The 17,685-nt window shown below is 41.7% G+C and overlaps 1 long non-coding RNA gene across 1 annotated transcript in view; it reads right to left on the bottom strand.

The window, feature by feature from the left end:
- LOC143415985 (uncharacterized) overlaps nt 1-13,402 on the bottom strand; it is a 33,116-nt gene extending 19,714 nt beyond the window's left edge. Inside the window, exons 1-2 of the long non-coding RNA XR_013096411.1 lie at nt 13,301-13,402; nt 5,589-6,689 (exon numbers count right to left, since the gene is read on the bottom strand). This is a non-coding gene — a long non-coding RNA (uncharacterized LOC143415985). The remainder of the gene's footprint in view (nt 1-5,588; nt 6,690-13,300) is intronic.
- Nucleotides 13,403-17,685: the final 4,283 nt, after the last annotated feature.

The raw sequence follows: 17,685 nt of genomic DNA, 5'->3' as shown, positions 1-17,685 counted from the left end.
GAACAAACTCCCAGAAAGCCTCAGATCAGCTGAAACACTCAGTTTATTTAAATCCAGGTTGAAGACTCACCTGTTCTCAGCTGCATTTGAATAAAGCACCAAATCCACACTTTTAAGCTTAAATTTCAAAACTTACATTTAACTACTGATTTTATCTACTGTTCTGATTTTATCTGTTTTGATTTTATATACTGTTTTGTTTGTTTGTTTGTTAATTAGTTAGTTAGTTTATTTGCTTGTTTTAATCAATTTTAAATCATGCTTTTTATTTGTTTCTGTTCCTAATGTCTCTGTAAAGCACTTTGAATCACCTTGTTGTTGAATTGTGCTATACAAATAAACTTGCCTTGCCTTGCCTTGCCTATTAGATTGATCAGTATTGCTGAACTATGAAATATTTTTTTATATACAGGTATAACAGAATAGTTTTAGTGTAGTTGTTGTTTTAAACTTGATTATGAACTTGCAGACTTTCAAAATGCAGCAAGATATTTAAAAAACAGTTTTGTTGATTAAAAAACACTATATCGGATTCATATCAGTATCGGCAGATATCCAAATTTATGATATCGGTATCGGACATAAAAAAGTGGTATCGTGCCATCTCTAATTTATAATAAAGGTCAATCAAATGGACCAATATGGCAAGGCCATGATGATCCACTTGGTAAAATAAATCCGCTTGGCATTTTTCTTGGCCTTAAGACAACAATTCTGATGGCTAAAGACCCAACGGGACAAAAAAAATAAATAAATAAAAGATCTGGCGTTTGGAACTATTTTGGTTTTCATGTGACGTATGACCCTGAAGGTAAGCGTGTCATGGACTAAAGTAAAACAGTATGTTGGATGTGCCACGCAATGCTCAATTACATGGGTGGGAACTAGTGTGTTAGCGCAGTTGGCTCGTTAACGTGTTGGCCGTCTAGCCCCACGCACGGGGCGATCAGGGGTAGCTCGTTAACGGAGATTTGCCGTGTTGTGGTGTTAACATCATTTCAACGAGATTAACGCTGACAGCACTAGTGGGAACACAACGAATATGACTGCACATTTACGCCGACATCATCCTAGTGCAAAGACAAGTGGAAGCAGACAAAAACAACAAGCATGCATGCTACAAACTTTACCCGAGTCATTTAGACAGCCGTTAGCACATGATTTTCCTTATGGGGACCTGATATGTTTAATATTGTGGCGAGCTCAGACAAGGAGGAGACTGATGTGTCGTTTGGTCTTGCTTCCCGTGAGCTAGCCAGGGAGCACAGCCGTTTATTAACATCTGCAGAAGAACACTGCCACTAGCTAACTGCTCAGCGCGGCAACCGCACAGCAACAACAACACACAGGGCGCCCTCTGACCCCGGAAGGACACACCATCGCAGCGAGAGGGCGTCACCCGTCACTATGGCAACATAAACAAAACATAACTGTACAAACAGAACCCCGACCAGCCCTGACCCGCTACATAGCCCCAACCTAAGGGGTCAGTCGTCCCCGACGACCCCATTACCCCACACAAAGTCCTGCAAATGTCCAGGTGCCTTCTTTTGGCGCACCAGCCGGTCACGACCGGCGGGGGGAAAGTCACTCGGGTCAGAACATGGGGTGCCACCATCATCCCACTTCTGACACCAATGTGGCGAGCTCAGACAAGGAGGAGACGGAGGTGTCGTTTGGTCTTGCTTCCCGTGAGCTAGCCAGGGAGCACAGCCGTTTATTGACATCTGCCGAAGAACACTGCCGCTAGCTAACTGCTCAGCGCGGCAACCGCACAGCAACAACAACACACAGGGCGCCCTCTGACCCCGGAAGGACACACCGTCGCAGTGAGAGGGCGTCACCCGTCACTATGGCAACATAAACAAAACATAACTGTACAAACAGAATCCCGAACAGCCCTGACCCGCTACAATATGCTGCTGAGAATATAGCCCAGAAGAAGCGTATAGTATAGCTTTTATTTTGGAAAGAGCCATTTCTCTGTAATAAACTCTCTTTTCCAAAGATGAGTGATTCCTCAATCAGATACAGGGCTTGCAAAATTGCTAGTCCGATGTCCTGGGGCTAGCGATTTTTCCAGTCGGGCTACCAAAATCTATCTCTTCCCTGCCCGTCGGGCTATTGTAGGAAGGAAAAATATATGTCAATGCTTTTGCATTCTTTCGGAAATGTAGCTGGGTAATTATGTCATTGGCATCGGTGAGCCACTGTCAATATGTGACATATTGAAATCGCGTTTGAATTTGCGCTTGTTTTTTGCTTTCACTTTGCAATCGCGCGAACTGTGTATAGAGAGCGACAGTACTGATCTGTGAGTGATGATAATTTGCACCAATTCCTCTGACATCGTCTTATTAATCGTTAGCTTACTATGCAAACATGACAAGTGAAATCTCCCGCAGCTTAAACATGTGAGAGGTTGTTCGCGCAGATAATCACTGAGCGTTATGTGTGTGTGTGTGTGTAAAAGCAGCAGGATATATATTTTAGTTCTGCTGAGCCAAATAAGACAGGTCAGGGTGAAGAAGTGACAGCCAAAGAAAAGTTTACCACAAAACGGAAAAGTTATGACAAATCAGACTATAAGGCAAAAAGAAAGTGCAGCTTTATGGTTTCATGGACAAAAGAATTTCTGTGGCTGCAATATGACGAGCTACATAACCGGGGCTGCACATAAGTGGTCCGCAGGTGCGCATTCACTGTCAAAAAAAAAAAAAAAAAAAAAAAAACGCGCACAAGATATGAAGTTGCAATGCGTGTTTGCATACATACAGTGGGGCAAAAAAGTATTTAGTCAGCGACCGATTGTGCAAGTTCCCCCACCTAAAATGATGACAGAAGTCAGTAATTTGCACCAGAGGTACACTTCAACTATGAGAGACAGAATGTGAAAAAAAAAATCCATGAATTCACATGTTGGATTTGTAAAGAATTTATTCGTAAATCAGGGTGGAAAATAAGTATTTGGTCACCTCAAACAAGGAAAATCTCTGACTCTCACAGACCTGTAACGTCTTCTGTAAGAAGCTTTTCTGTCCCCCACTCGTTACCTGTATGAATGGCACCTGTTTGAACTCATCATCTGTATAAAAGACACCTGTCCACAGCCTCAAACAGTCAGACTCCAAACTCCGCCATGGCCAAGACCAAAGAGCTTTCGAAGGACACCAGGAAAAGTATTGTAGACCTGCACCAGACTGGGAAGAGTGAATCTACAATAGGCAAGCAGCTTGGTGTGAAAAAATCAACTGTGGGAGCAATCATCAGAAAATGGAAGACATACAAGACCACTGATAATCTCCCTCGATCTGGGGCTCCACGCAAGATCTCATCCCGTGGGGTCAAAATGATCATGAGAACGGTGAGCAAAGATCCCAGAACCACACGGGGGGACCTGGTGAATGACCTGCAGAGAGCTGGGACCAAAGTAACAAAGGTCACCATCAGTAACACACTACAACGGCAGGGAATCAAATCCCGCAGTGCCAGACGTGTTCCGCTGCTGAAGCCAGTGCATGTCCAGGCCCGTCTGAAGTTTGCCAGAGAGCACATGGATGATACAGCAGAGGATTGGGAGAATGTCATGTGGTCAGATGAAACCAAAGTAGAACTTTTGGTATAAACTCAACTCGTCGTGTTTGGAGGACGAAGAATACTGAGTTGCATCCCAAGAACACCATACCTACTGTGAAGCATGGGGGTGGAAACATCATGCTATGGGGCTGTTTTTCTGCCAAGGGGACAGGACGACTGATCCGTGTTAAGGACAGAATGAATGGGGCCATGTATCGTGAGATTTTGAGCCAAAACCTGCTTCCATCAGTGAGAACTTTGAAGATGAAACGAGGCTGGGTCTTCCAACATGACAATGATCCAAAACACACCGCCCGGGCAACAAAGGAGTGGCTCCGTAAGAAGCATTTGAAAGTCCTGGAGTGGCCTAGCCAGTCTCCAGACCTCAACCCCATAGAAAATCTGTGGCGGGAGTTGAAAGTCCGTGTTGCTCGGCGACAACCCCAAAACATCACTGCTCTCGAGAAGATCTGCATGGAGGAATGGGCCAAAATACCAGCTACTGTGTGTGCAAACCTGGTAAAGACCTATAGTAAACATTTGACCTCTGTTATTGCCAACAAAGGTTATGTTACAAAGTATTGAGTTGTATTTTTGTTATTGACCAAATACTTATTTTCCACCCTGATTTACGAATAAATTCTTTACAAATCCTACCATGTGGATTCATGGATTTTTTTTTTCACATTCTGTCTCTCACAGTTGAAGTGTACCTCTGGTGCAAATTACTGACCTCTGTCGTCATTTTAGGTGGGGGAACTTGCACAATCGGTCGCTGACTAAATACTTTTTTGCCCCACTGTAAGATTTTCTGGAGGAGGACAGACATTTGTTTAGAACTCTTAAAGATGTCGAAGAAGCAAGCTCCTTTAAGCAATTACTTTGGTGTTCCTCCACCTCCAAAGAAATGTCAGAAGGAGTCCGAACCACAAAAGAAGCACGTATTCTCGGAAAAGTGGTTGCAGGAGATGAGCTGGCTTCAAACAAATGATGAACGCACAGAGATGTGGTGCGGAATGTGCCGTGAAAATCCCACTCTAGCGGACAAAAACACTGCCTTTTATATGGACGCAAACGCCCGCTGCAACTTCTTATCTGGTGCGCGTCTTTTATTTTGACAGCGAATGTGCACATCCGGACCACTTATGTGGACCCGTGTAAATAACATAATGTTCTGCCGGGTGTGTCGTTGGTTTTCTTTCAATTGCTGAGTCAACAAGCGCCTTTGTTACTGGGACCAGTCATTCTAAGAAAGGCCCCCATTAGAACCCATGAGAAATGCAAGAAATGCATTATTGCTCAGTCTGCAATATCTTTCCCAGAACAAACACCAATTGCAAATAACATACTAAAAATAAACCTGAAAAAATCTGTTTAGAACAGCGTACTATGTTGCAAAGAGTGAACTACCACTGGCACAATTTAGCAGTCTTTGCAAAGTTCAAAAAGCAAATGGCCTTGATCTTGGTTCCACTTGTTCTTACCCGTGACTTCAGTGGAAATTTCAAATTCAGGATCTGACACAGACTGATTCATGTCCTACACAGTTCTTACAAGTTCATAGAAATTTCTGTTCAATTAGAACCAAGTATTTGAGTTGATGATTGTAATTTTTATACAATGTTGTAATTTGTTTTTCAACAATTTTTTCAACAATATTGTAAAGGAAACAAAACATCAATCAAAAACTTGCTTTCTTTTTTATTCGGGCTACTTACATTTATTTTGGGCTACCAAAAACTGAAGAGTCCCTGCCCGAAGGGCTACCAGGGATTTTGAAATTTTGAGAGCCCTGAGATATATTTATTTTTTAAATTACTTTTGTTTCAGCAACATTAAATTTAAAAACTGTACTTTTGAGTTAAAATATATATTTACAAGTTTAATAAATGACAAATTAAAAAGGCATGAACATTTTTTGTATCGAAAAAATATCGAACCGTGACACCAAAGTATCGAACCGAACCGAACCGTGAATTTTGTGTATCGTTGCACCCCTAATAAATACATACCTTACAGTAGCTGCACTTGTAGAGTCTCTTTCTGGTGTGGATCTGTTGGTGTCGTCTCAGGTGATGTGGAGATTTAAAAGTCTTCTCACACAGGTCACATTGATAAGGTCTCTCCTCAGTGTGGGTAAACATGTGTCGTTGTAAGACTGCGTCTGTTGTAAACTGTTTGCCACACTGTTCACAGCAGTACACATCATGTCCGGTGTGAATGCGTAGGTGTTCATTTCGGCTCCCTCTCTGGCTGAAAGTTTTTCCACAGATGTCACAGCTGTATGCCTTAATTCCAGAGTGGGTAACTAGATGCCTCTGTAAACTGCTACTTTGAGTAAAAGCTCTGCCACATTGATGACAGCTGTGCACTTTAACTCCACTGTGGATGAGTTGGTGTGTTTTTAGGTAACCCTTCAAGGAAAAAGACTTTCCACACTGTTCACAGCTGAACGGTCTCTCTCCAGTGTGGATGACCTGATGCTGTTTTAGTGAAGCCTTCAGAGTAAACTCCATCCCACACTCGTCACAGCTGTATGCCTTAATTCCAGAGTGGGTAACTAGATGCCTCTGTAAGCTGCTACTGTGAGTAAAAGCTCTGCCACACTGATCACAGCTGTGCACTTTAACTCCACTGTGGATGAGTTGGTGTGTTTTTAGGTAACCCTTCAAGGAAAAAGACTTTCCACACAAGTCACAGCTGAACGGTCTCTCTCCAGTGTGGATGACCTGATGCTGTTTTAGTGAAGCCCTCACAGTAAAACCCTTCCCACACTCGTCACAGCTGTATGCCTTAATTCCAGAGTGGGTAACTAGATGCCTCTGTAAGTGGCTACTGTCAGTAAAAGCTCTGCCACATTGATCACAGCTGTACGCTCTAACTCCACTGTGGATGAGTTGGTGTCTTGTTAGGGAACCCTTCAAGGAAAAAGACTTTCCACACAAGTCACAGCTGAACGGTCTCTCTCCAGTGTGGATGACCTGATGCTGTTTTAGTGAAGCCCTCACAGTAAAACCCTTCCCACACTCGTCACAGGTGTGTTTTTTCTCTCCCTTTCTTCTGTGAGGTTTGTCGGCCTCCTGAGAGCGCTGACTTCTGGCTCCATGTTGGTCCTGCAGTGACAGAGATACAAACAGAGGCAGTGAGTGAAATGCAGTCGTGGAACAAACTCAACCTTCAAACTCCATTAACACTAGTTTTAAACCTGAAGGTGGAGCGTGGCACCAAACACCTTAAAGGTCTCTTATCCCCACCTGCTGGTAGTTCTAACACATTACATCCAACCTGCTGTTAACCCTTTAAGACCTACCATAGAACCAAGTCCGCCAGAGCTTATATTATATTTTTACATGCTGTGGAGCCATTTTTGGGAGCATTTCAAGTTGCTATACATCAATACAACCATTATAGCCCAGATTTTAATAATATGTATTCATTAAGTGCATAGTAATTACATAAATTGCAAAAAAGTGCAATAAACTACAAAAAAATTGAAAATCGTTTTTGATTTTTTAACATATTTGTAGTTAGAGAAATTTAAGAGGCTTATCCCTCAAAACTGTAAATACAAAAAAGTTGCACAAAATAGTTTCCCACCACAGGAAATTTATTTTGAGTGTCTTCATAGTTTTATTTTTGAAATACACCAATTTTTATACACTGCAGGAAAAACGAAAATAAATATTATACTGCAAATTTGCAAAAAAGCAGCATATGCATCAAAATAAACTATTTCCAGCAGTGCAATATGAGTCCTAAGCATCCCAGAAACGACACAGAAAGTCATAAAGTCAAAGATAACTTTTAAAAAGAGCAGTATAGGCCCTGAGGCCCTGATCGCAAAAAAGACTACATTTCCGCGAAAATGACGTCACTTCCGGTTTCGGGCAGGTAATGGCGGAAATGCAAAAGTTCGCGCTGACGTCTATTCCAACGTAGGAAGTGTTTTGAACAGCTGATCTTATCGGTAAAGCGTGTTTCTGGAATATTATGTTTTTGTTCCTGCAAGCGCTTTTTATGCAGTTTTTGCAAAGCTTTATGTGGAAGGAAACCGTGACCTAGGACAAGCTGATGGCATCAGATTTAAGTACAACTCCGGTTTCATATGCAAAAAAAATTTTTGCGCTAGCTTACGTGGTTGCAGTGCTACCGGGATTTAAAAATAGTTACGCATAACAGAGCGTTCCCGCTCCGATCGGCTCTAAAGGGTTAAAGATAATTCATGACTGTTCAAACACTAAAATCATGCACACACACACACACACACACACACACTATTTTATAATTTAGATTATTTTGTTGTTTCCTATTACATATTTCTATAATTTGTATAGATTTATACAGAATTATTCAGTGATAATAAATCCTATGTTTGTTTATTCTAAAGGAACCCCGTTAGCTTCCACAACAGATGTTGCTCGTCTTCCGTCAAATACTCACATAAAATATTACACAATAAAGTGGATTCAAGATATCCACATAATTTCACTCTTACATCCACAGTGAGGTTTCACAATTGTTCAAATATAAGCAATCAATAATAATAATATTTCTCTGTCAGCCTTCTCGGTTACGAATCGTCTTCTGCTCCTCTGTCATGCGGCGTCCCACAGGGCTCAATTTTAGGGCCACTGCTCTTTTCACTGTATCCATTGCCTCTGGGTTCTATCCTTAGAAGGCATGGGATCTCATTTCATTGTTATGCCGATGACTGCCAACTTTATTTGCCACTAAAACACAAGGATGGCATCTCCATAAAACCTCCCTTGACATGTCTAGATGACATTAAAGCTTGTTTGGCTCTAAACTTTTTAAATTTTAATGAAAAGAAAACAGAGCTGTTGGTGTTTGGACCCAGTGGTCCCTGTGAGTCCTCCTCTATTGTTTTAGGATCCCTGGAAGTCTACTTTAAATCTGTTGTTACTGACCTTGGTTTTAAGTTGGACAGTGATTTTAAATTGGACAACCAAATCAGAGCAGTGGTGAAGTCCAGTTTTTATCATTTAAGGCGACTGGCAAGAGTAAAATCTTTTCTTTTGAGGCAGCACCTTGAAACAGTGATCCATGCTTTTATTTCTTCCCGCCTGGACGACTGTAACTCACTTTATGTGGGGGTCAGTCAGTCATTGCTCTCACGTCTGCAGCTGGTTCAAAATGCGGCTGCACGACTCCTAACAGGAACTCAAAAAAGAGAGCATATAACCCCCGTGCTAGCCTCTCTGCACTGGCTGCCTGTGTCTTTTAGAGTTCATTTTAAAATTCTTATGTTTGTTTTTAAATGCCTTCACAGTCTTGCCCCGCCTTACCTCTCTGAGCTTCTTCATCTCCACACACCCTGTGGGTCTCTCAGGTCAGCTGACTAGCTGCTCCTGGAGGTACCGAGATCCAGGAGGAAGCTCAGAGGGGGCGGGGCCTTCTCTATTGTGGCTCCAAGTTATGGAATGATTTGCCCATGCACGTTAGAGAGGCCCCTTCACTGTCCACTTTTAAATCACGTCTTAAAACCCACTTTTATTCCTTGGCTTTTAACCTCAGTGAGACTTAGTTTCTCTTTTAATTGAAGTAGTTATTTAATTAATGATTTCACTCTTCTTTTATTTGTGTTTTATTTATAGCTCATGTAATTTTATTTCCAATGTACAGTTCCAATGTACAGCACTTTGTGTCAGCTGTGGTTGTTTTAAAGTGCATTATAAATAAAGTTGATGATGTTGATGATGAATATCAATAACATTGAGGCACATTACACAAATTTCAAAAACAAATCATGTCTTACAATATTTACAACAACTAAAAGCTCTGTAAATCGGCTTTTAAGTGTTCATTGAAGTTTTGAATAATTCTCTAATTTTTTAAGGCAACTTATTCCACTTAAAAGTTGCTCTAAATGTAAAAGTTTTACAAAACGTTACTTTTAACTCGAGCATTTACTAAATTGCAGCTTGTTGAAAACTGTGTAATATGATGATGTATTTCATCTGGATACTGCAGCTGAGCAGAATAAATGTGGTGTGTTTAACAGAATTGCTTTCTTTAGAACTACAAGTAAGCCATAGAATATTTTAGCCTGTACAGGAAGCCAAGAAAGGTTATTATGCATTTGATCAATATTAGTATAGTATGAACATCTTCACACTAATCTGGACGCCTTATTCTGGACTAACTGAAGTCTGTTAAGATCTGTCTCATTAGCTGCTGACCAAATGATTGAACAATACTCCAGATGAGACATTACTAGTGCATTAATGACATCTTTCATAATGAAGAAGTGATACACAAAGAGCATTTCATAGCCATAGCTATGCCTTGTCGGCAGAGTTATGTGACATTAGTGATGTTTGTACTTTCAGCGTTAACTTGGTTTTAAAGCCTTTAAAATATACGCCGTTCAATAGTCGACCTTAATCTGACAGAGAATGTGATGATTTTGTGGATAATTAAACTCACTCATATATCCACAAACACAACAAGCTGAAAGTCAGTGATGCTGCTCGGTTTGCAGTCCTGAACATCACGGCACAAGCAGGATCCACTGCACTGTTAATGTTAGCTGTGTTATATTGCTGCCTCTGTTCGGTGGTGTCGAGCCAAACGCACTTTAACGTGTGTTTGAACGAGCTGACGGTTCACTCGTTAAGCTGAAAGAAAGATGCTTTAATCACAGCAGTCACACATGTGTCCACTGCACCATCTGGAACTCTTCTTGTTTACACTCGTAATAACACAAACACTAAATCCTGCTTCTCTGCTGCTGTTGTGTAGCAGTGTGTACACCTGAGACTGTCACCTGTCTGTCTGTCCTGCCCTCTCTCTCTGTTTCTTTCTCTCTGATTGTGGAATAAAAGTATGAACATGTGTTTATAAGTTACACTTGTGTCTGAATCCTGCAGCTTATCACACATTTGATTTCCATGTGTGACGACTGCAAGTGTCCAGAGTGAGGACAGACTGAGGGAGCCACTGCTGCACATCATCTGTGAGGCTTTGCAGCCCTGATGATCCACCAGGACAAACTCAGCAGTGTGTGAGGAAGAGGAGGAGGAAGAGCCAGCAGCAGCTGACAGATGGAGAGAATAGACAGACTGTTCCCTGTTTGTGAAGGACTGCTAGGAAAGTTTAACATAACTGTCTGTGCTGAATCAGTGTTGGTCAAGTTACTTGAAAAAAGTAATCAGTAACTAATTACTGATTACTTCCCAAAAAAGTAATCCCGTTACTTTACTGATTACTTATTTTCAAAAGTAATTAATTACTTAGTTACTTAGTTACTTTTTAAAAACACGATTCTACATAATCCATCATACAAAATGTAATCAAATGGAAAAGTCTCTTTTTAAAACTTGTTTTATTAGTTTTAATCTTTTAACTTTATGCATCAAGCAAAAATTTAATTATATGCAACATTCTCTGACTGGAAGAAATTAGTTTAACATTTAAACCTATTTTCTGCACATTCCAGCACATAAAATAAAATATTTTTTGTGTTTACACTCAGTCTTTCAAATAGATGGAAGTAAAACACAGCAGAACATAAATAAAGTCAAAGACTCAGCGGTCCTGTTGCTCTATTTTCACCTGTAAAGCAGGAGTTGGGTAGGCGGAGGTTTACCCTGGTGCAGGTGTGCCGCGGTCAGTGGAAGAATCCGCAAGTTTCTCTGTGAGTTTCCCATTACGTCGTTGCGCACTTGGTGCTTGCTTGGAAGTTTAGGGGTTTTTTTCCGCTGTAAAAAGAAGTTTTCTTCCCACGCACGATGGACGCTAATGTTTTTGTCACTTCTTATGGAATCAAACTCAAAGTAAGGTCAGTACTTCCACGCTTTAAACGCTGCACGCTCATACTCTCTCCCACAATCGATATATGATCCAATGTTGATCTGCACACAGCTGTTGTCACTAACGGCGCACTCGCTTACGTCACTGTCGTGAGACATTCTCGCAAAGAAATCACGGTTTTAGTAACGCAGCGTTCCGACGGGAAAGTAACGGTAATCTAATTACCGTTTTTGCAATAGTAATCCCTTACTTGGGTTACAAGTAACGCGTTACTGCCCATCTCTGGTCCTGAATCAGTCTTATTAGGTAATGTTCAAATAATGTGATCATCCCAGTGTTTCCAGTGTGGGAGAAAGTACTCAGGGCCTTCAAGTTACACACTATGAAAGGCAGCAACAAGTTTAATGTTCAGAAACCTAAAGTCTGTATCAGCAGCAGGATGGAGCTAAAAATAAATGTTGGTTTCAGTTCTATGAAGCTTTGAGTATTTTGGATCAGTAGCTGCTGTGTTTGTTGCATCATATTGCTGTAACTGTTTATATGCTTTATATATTCTGAGCTAAGTTGATCTATAGTGTTACATCATATTCTATAAGGATGTTATGTGTTTGTAGACTTTCTGCCCAGTTTGACCCATTTAGCAGAAGTCAGCCTGTTTAAGGCTCTGATATCTATTCTGTGTGACTTACAGCAGTTATGACATGGTCTGATTTTCTCACCCAATAAAGGAATATTTCATATATCAGTCGACTCTTCATTCTATCAGACACAGTTATCACAGCTCCTACATTTGCTTTTTACACATATATGTAAGCATTGAGCCAAATTTAGTACCAACATATTAAATGAACAATATTTGTCTCTTATATATGATACATCTATATACACACTGTCACAGATACTTGTCTGTGAGTGAAGTGATTAATATGATAACTATAATATTGGCCATATTATATTTACATTACCACAGTGAGATGACTTTAGTCTCATGAACAACATCAGCTAATTGTTATTTACAGCTAATCTTAAACGACTGTTCAGCACAGAAATGAAGCCCAACAATCATGTTTCACAGTCCTGTGGTCTCAGCCTCAGATACTCATCAAATCACACAGAGCTCATGTAGAAACAAATGAACTAAATATGTTCTCCTTCATTTCTGTCAAACAAAGCTGTATGAAACGTTTCCAGCTGTTAGTATCATGGTTGCTAGGCAACCTGGGCAGCGCGACGGAGGCTAGACGTCCCATTTCACGAGCCTACGAGCCTCGCACTTCGGCCTTAGCGGTCTTTGAGTACGCGGCCCTTGAGGACTTTAAAGCTGCAGAACCTGAATCGGGATACAGCCATGATGATCTCCAGCCTCGTGCTCGCCAACATTCTCACCTGAGTTAAGAAGACGATCACTGAAATGGTCTCAGCAGGTCCTTTGATGACAGCAATGAAATGCAGTGGTAAGGCTTTTTGGGGATTAAGTTCGTTTTCATGGCAAAGAAGGACGATGCAGTTCATCTGATCACTCCTCATAACATTCTGGAGTGCAGGCAAAATGCTATTATAAAAACTTAAGCAGCAACTTCTCCAGGTTCCAATATTTATGCAATTCTCAAACCTTTTGGCCACGACTGTATAACCTCTTCTGAATTTTAGTGGATATTATACATGGTTATGCTCAGGATGTGTCGGCCAGTTTCCACTGGAAACGCCTTTTGGTTAAACTGTCAGCGAGGAATTTGCATTTGCACTGTTACATTTTTATATAACTTTAATGCACATAAACAACAGCTGCTTGTTTCAGTGAAAATACATTGATGGCTTTTTAATAAAGTTGTGCAGCTGTAAAGTATTTTGTCTGGTGTCAATTCTATCGTCAGCTACATCGTTATGGCAAATGTTCAAATGTATATGGTGATAAATATCTTTGGTCATATGGTCCTGCTCTGTCTGTCACCTTCTGTGTTGAGCTCATTGTTTCCTCTGTAGTGGCTGAGCTGAGTCCAAGTAGCTGAAAATGTTCCTCTGCTGCTCCGTCAGACTCTCCTCCTCCTGCTGATCAGCTGGGACACAAAACAGATCTTTGTTAGGCTCCACACTGCACTGAAGACTCAAAGTGTCTCATATGTTCATCTGACAAGTAAAAGAACACATTTTTGTTTCCCGAGGTGGGCAACTTGTTGGAAACAAACACAAAAGGTTTGAGCACTGATACCTGCCATTGCTGGCATTGAAAGATGCAACGCCAGCAATGTGGATTGTCAAGACTCAAACCAATCATCAAGCAAAGACAACAGGGATCAAATGTACCGCATTTTGATCCGGGACGTACTCTGCATAAAAACAAGCGCTCACTCTTCCTGCTCAACAAATGACAAGGGCGGAGCCTTATACCACGTGATACAGAAGCTGTGCCGTGTGATGCTAAAATTAGCAGGGAAAAAACAACGGAGAGCACGTCAGGGATGACGAGAAAGTGACAGGAGAAAATCCGTCCCGGTCAACCACCCAAACATCAATAACGGGAACCTTATACAGCGCTTCCCTATACACGTCGAACTCCCGCAGGCACAAAGACATTACGGAGGCTATCACTTATCACCTGACCAAAGATATGGCTCCATCAACACTGTGCAAAGCGAGGGATTTAGGAAAACGATCAACACCCTAGACAAACGCTACACAGTGCCGTCCCGCAACTATTTTTCTATTGTTGCACTACCTGCTCTGTACACGCAGCGTCGAGCAATGGTGGAGACGGAATTTCAAGCAGGACAACATTTTGCTGCAACAACAAAACGTGAGACATTTGTTGTTTTATGTTTATTTATTGTTATGAGAGAATCATGATCTCAATTCTAAGCCAAAAAATCGTGATTCTCATTTTATGCAAAATCGTGCAGCCCTAACATGAACACAAAACTATTGTTTCACCAGAGAAACACACATGAAGAGAGAGAGAGAGACAATAACAGCTACCAAACAGTCGTCATAATTCGTCACACAATGAGAAAAGGACAAATCAACAAGTAACAATGACTAATTAATATTAAAATCTGTAACATAATGTATTGTTTGGAGTTTAGTCTGATTGGTTCAGGATGAGCTGCCATTATCCAATCACACGTCTGCTTACCTGCATCTTTTCTCTTTTTTCTAACCTGAGCACCTGATGGCTTTGAACTTTTGTTGTCCATCTTCCATTGGTTTGAATTTTGCGCTCCAGTACAAACACAAATCCCCCAACCCGAGGATCAGCACAATTAACCTAACAGACCTACACCTTAGTTCACAGATTCACTTTGTCTAAGGTTGATTTCTGGGATTTCACACAACCCAGGATTCAGATCGTGAATCCATGATGGGCTTGGATTTACATCATTATAAATGAAATGTGCTCTACTTGGAAGCAGCCGGCCCCGCCCCTTTTGACGGGTTGTGTGAGACTTTAAATCATCAAACTGTAAATTATAAATTTAAATTGTTATTGATCCTTTACCCCGAGTCCTAAAGTGTAGATTTATTTTCTTACTCTTCTTATATTTATTGTTTGTTTACTTGCACCGCTGTAACTGCAGCCTCGTCGTCTCGTCTCTCTATATGCTGGACTGTCTGTAGCGGAGATGACAATAAAGTTTACTTTGACTTCAGCAGCGCGCAGGCGCACCGAGGGCTCTCGCGCTCACTTTATAGAATTTAGAAAAAACATGGGTGCAGATTATAAGTCTGTATCATAATATCTGTTTGTTGTTTTTATTTTGTTTTGCGAGTTGGTTATTAGATGCCGCTCCAGCCAGCCAGAGACTCCCCGCCGCCCCGCCCTCTCCTCCCTGTGCCGCCAGCAGCACCTCGCAAACGGAGGGCGCCCTTACTCCCAGCAAATGGCTGATAGAAAACCGATCGGTGCCTACGAATTTCCCAATATGCGCTGGCATGACGTCGGGGAAGCATGGGTACGACCGATTATTTTATTTTTTTCTTGCCCGTGATGCCCCCCCCCACCACGATGCATTCTATTGGTTTGCACACTTACACACACCCAGCTGTGGTTTCCTGTTTTGCTGGACTCTGGAGAGCCCCGCCTTTAACGCTCTTCTCTCACAGAGAGCAACAGAAAACTTGGAAAAACTCCAGATTGACTGAACTCAGTTCAAAGTTACCTTGACACCTTTAGATGTGAGACGTAGTGATGGTCCGCTTGAAGCTGACGCTCCGGTGCGTGTGTCAGAAAGATCAACGCGCTGCTTCAGAAGCACCGTGTCGAGGCTTGATTCGTTTGGCCAGAGTCACGTGATCAGTGACGTCTGAAGCTTCGTTTAGAACGTACCTTTTTTTAAATCGAACTTTATTGAAACACAATGAGTATACAACATACAAACAGATGAAGTTTACAAAAGAACAGAACATGAACATACAGAACCAGGAGTAAAAAAATGATGATATGAGTAGGCGAAAAAAATCAACATATTGTAACGTGCAGTGGAGATGAAGCCAGCCGCGGAGGTGTGCAGGTGGATAGCGAATGAGCAACAGCTTCTGACTTTCCAAAAAGTACTCATTTATTTACAATATCAAAAATAAAAGTGCTACCTCTACCACACATTACTAAAGAGCACACTAGTCCGCGTACACACGGGAGCATCCATTACAGGAGGAGCGCGAAGAAGAACAAAAAGGGGGTGACACCAGTCGTGAGACAGGAGGCGCCGCCATGTGGTGATACACTGCATTACAATAGCAACTGTTACATAGTCCCCCCCTGGTGAGAAAAAGGCTGTCCTCAGCCGTACACAGCTGAAAAAGCACACACCACACCTAACAGTACCCTATACATCAATCAATCAATCAATCAATCAATCTTTATTTATAAAGCACTTTTCATACAGAGAAAATGTAGCACAAAGTGCTTTACATAGTTAAAAGCAGCCCACCCCACCCTCCAACTCACTCCCCACACTCTCAATACACATATATCCCCCCACCCACACACATATACACACACGCGCACACTTAAAGAGTAAAAATTGGGCTGGGCTCGCATGAGCCAAGTGAGGAAACACTATAACAGGGAGCCGTCTGCACCGGGAGCCGGTCACAGACCGCAGCCTCCAGGCTGGGCACACAGCAGGAGGGAGGCAAAGGAGCCCCCCAGCCAGGCTGAGAGGACCCCAGAGACCCAGCAGCCACGGTCAATAACAGCCCCGGTGCAGAGAGCGCCCTCCGAGGAAACACTGGAGATATGACGCAATACAATATATATAGGGTAAAATGATAAAATAAATAAGAACAGGATACAATATAAATATAAATAGAATAAGAAGATTAAAAAATGAATAAGAATAAAATCAATAAATATTAGGTAAATCCTAAATTAATAATAGAATAACAGGATAGAATAAATAAGCATAAAATAAATAAACGCTAAGTAAAAGCTAAATTAAAAAGGTGGGTCTTGAGCCTGTTCTTAAAAACATGTACGTTCTCTGCGGCCCTGAGCTCCTCCGGCAGGCTGTTCCACAGACGAGGACCATACCACTGAAAAGCTGCCTCTCCATGAGTATGTGTCCTGACTTTAGGGACAATCAAAAGGCCAGTACCAGAGGACCTCAGGGTCCGCGGGGGTTCGTATGGTAAAAGCAGATCTGAGAGATAAGAAGGCCCAAGACCATTAAGACATTTAAAAACCAATAAAAGAACTTTAAAATCGATCCTGAAACACACGGGGAGCCAGTGCAGCGATTCTAAAACCGGTGTAATGTGGGCCCGCCCTCTGGTCTTCGTCAGCACACGAGCTGCCGAGTTTTGCAAGAGTTGTAAAGTTGAAATATTCTTCTTAGGAAGACCAGAGAGCAGGGCAGTAATCAATGCGACTGGTAATAAAAGCATGCATCAGCATCTCCGTGTTGGCCCGAGAGAGAATAGGGCGGACTCTGGCTATATTTTTTAGATGATAAAATCCAATTTTAGTTACATGTTTAATATGTGGGATAAAACCAAGCTCAGAGTCAAAAATAACACCCAGGTTTTTCACTTGTAGTGAAGGACATAGTGAAAAGGCCTCTAATTTAGACAAGAGTTTCTCTCTCTGAGCCTCAGGACCGACAATTAAAACTTCAGTTTTGTCCTGGTTATGTTGTAAAAAGTTTTCTGCCATCCAAGATCTTATATCCAAGATACAGTTAAAGAGGGCATCCATTTGTCTGGTGTCATCAGGAGACACGGAGATGTACAGCTGCGTGTCATCAGCGTAACTGTGGAAGTTCACTCCATGCCTCCTGATGACACCGCCGAGAGGGAGCATATACAAATTAAAAAGTACAGGGCCTAGAACCGACCCTTGAG

This window comes from Maylandia zebra, unplaced genomic scaffold, assembly GCF_041146795.1.
Source record: "Maylandia zebra isolate NMK-2024a unplaced genomic scaffold, Mzebra_GT3a scaffold11, whole genome shotgun sequence".
Taxonomy (NCBI): Eukaryota; Metazoa; Chordata; class Actinopteri; order Cichliformes; family Cichlidae; genus Maylandia; species Maylandia zebra.
This window is presented reverse-complemented; position numbering and strand designations above follow the sequence as displayed.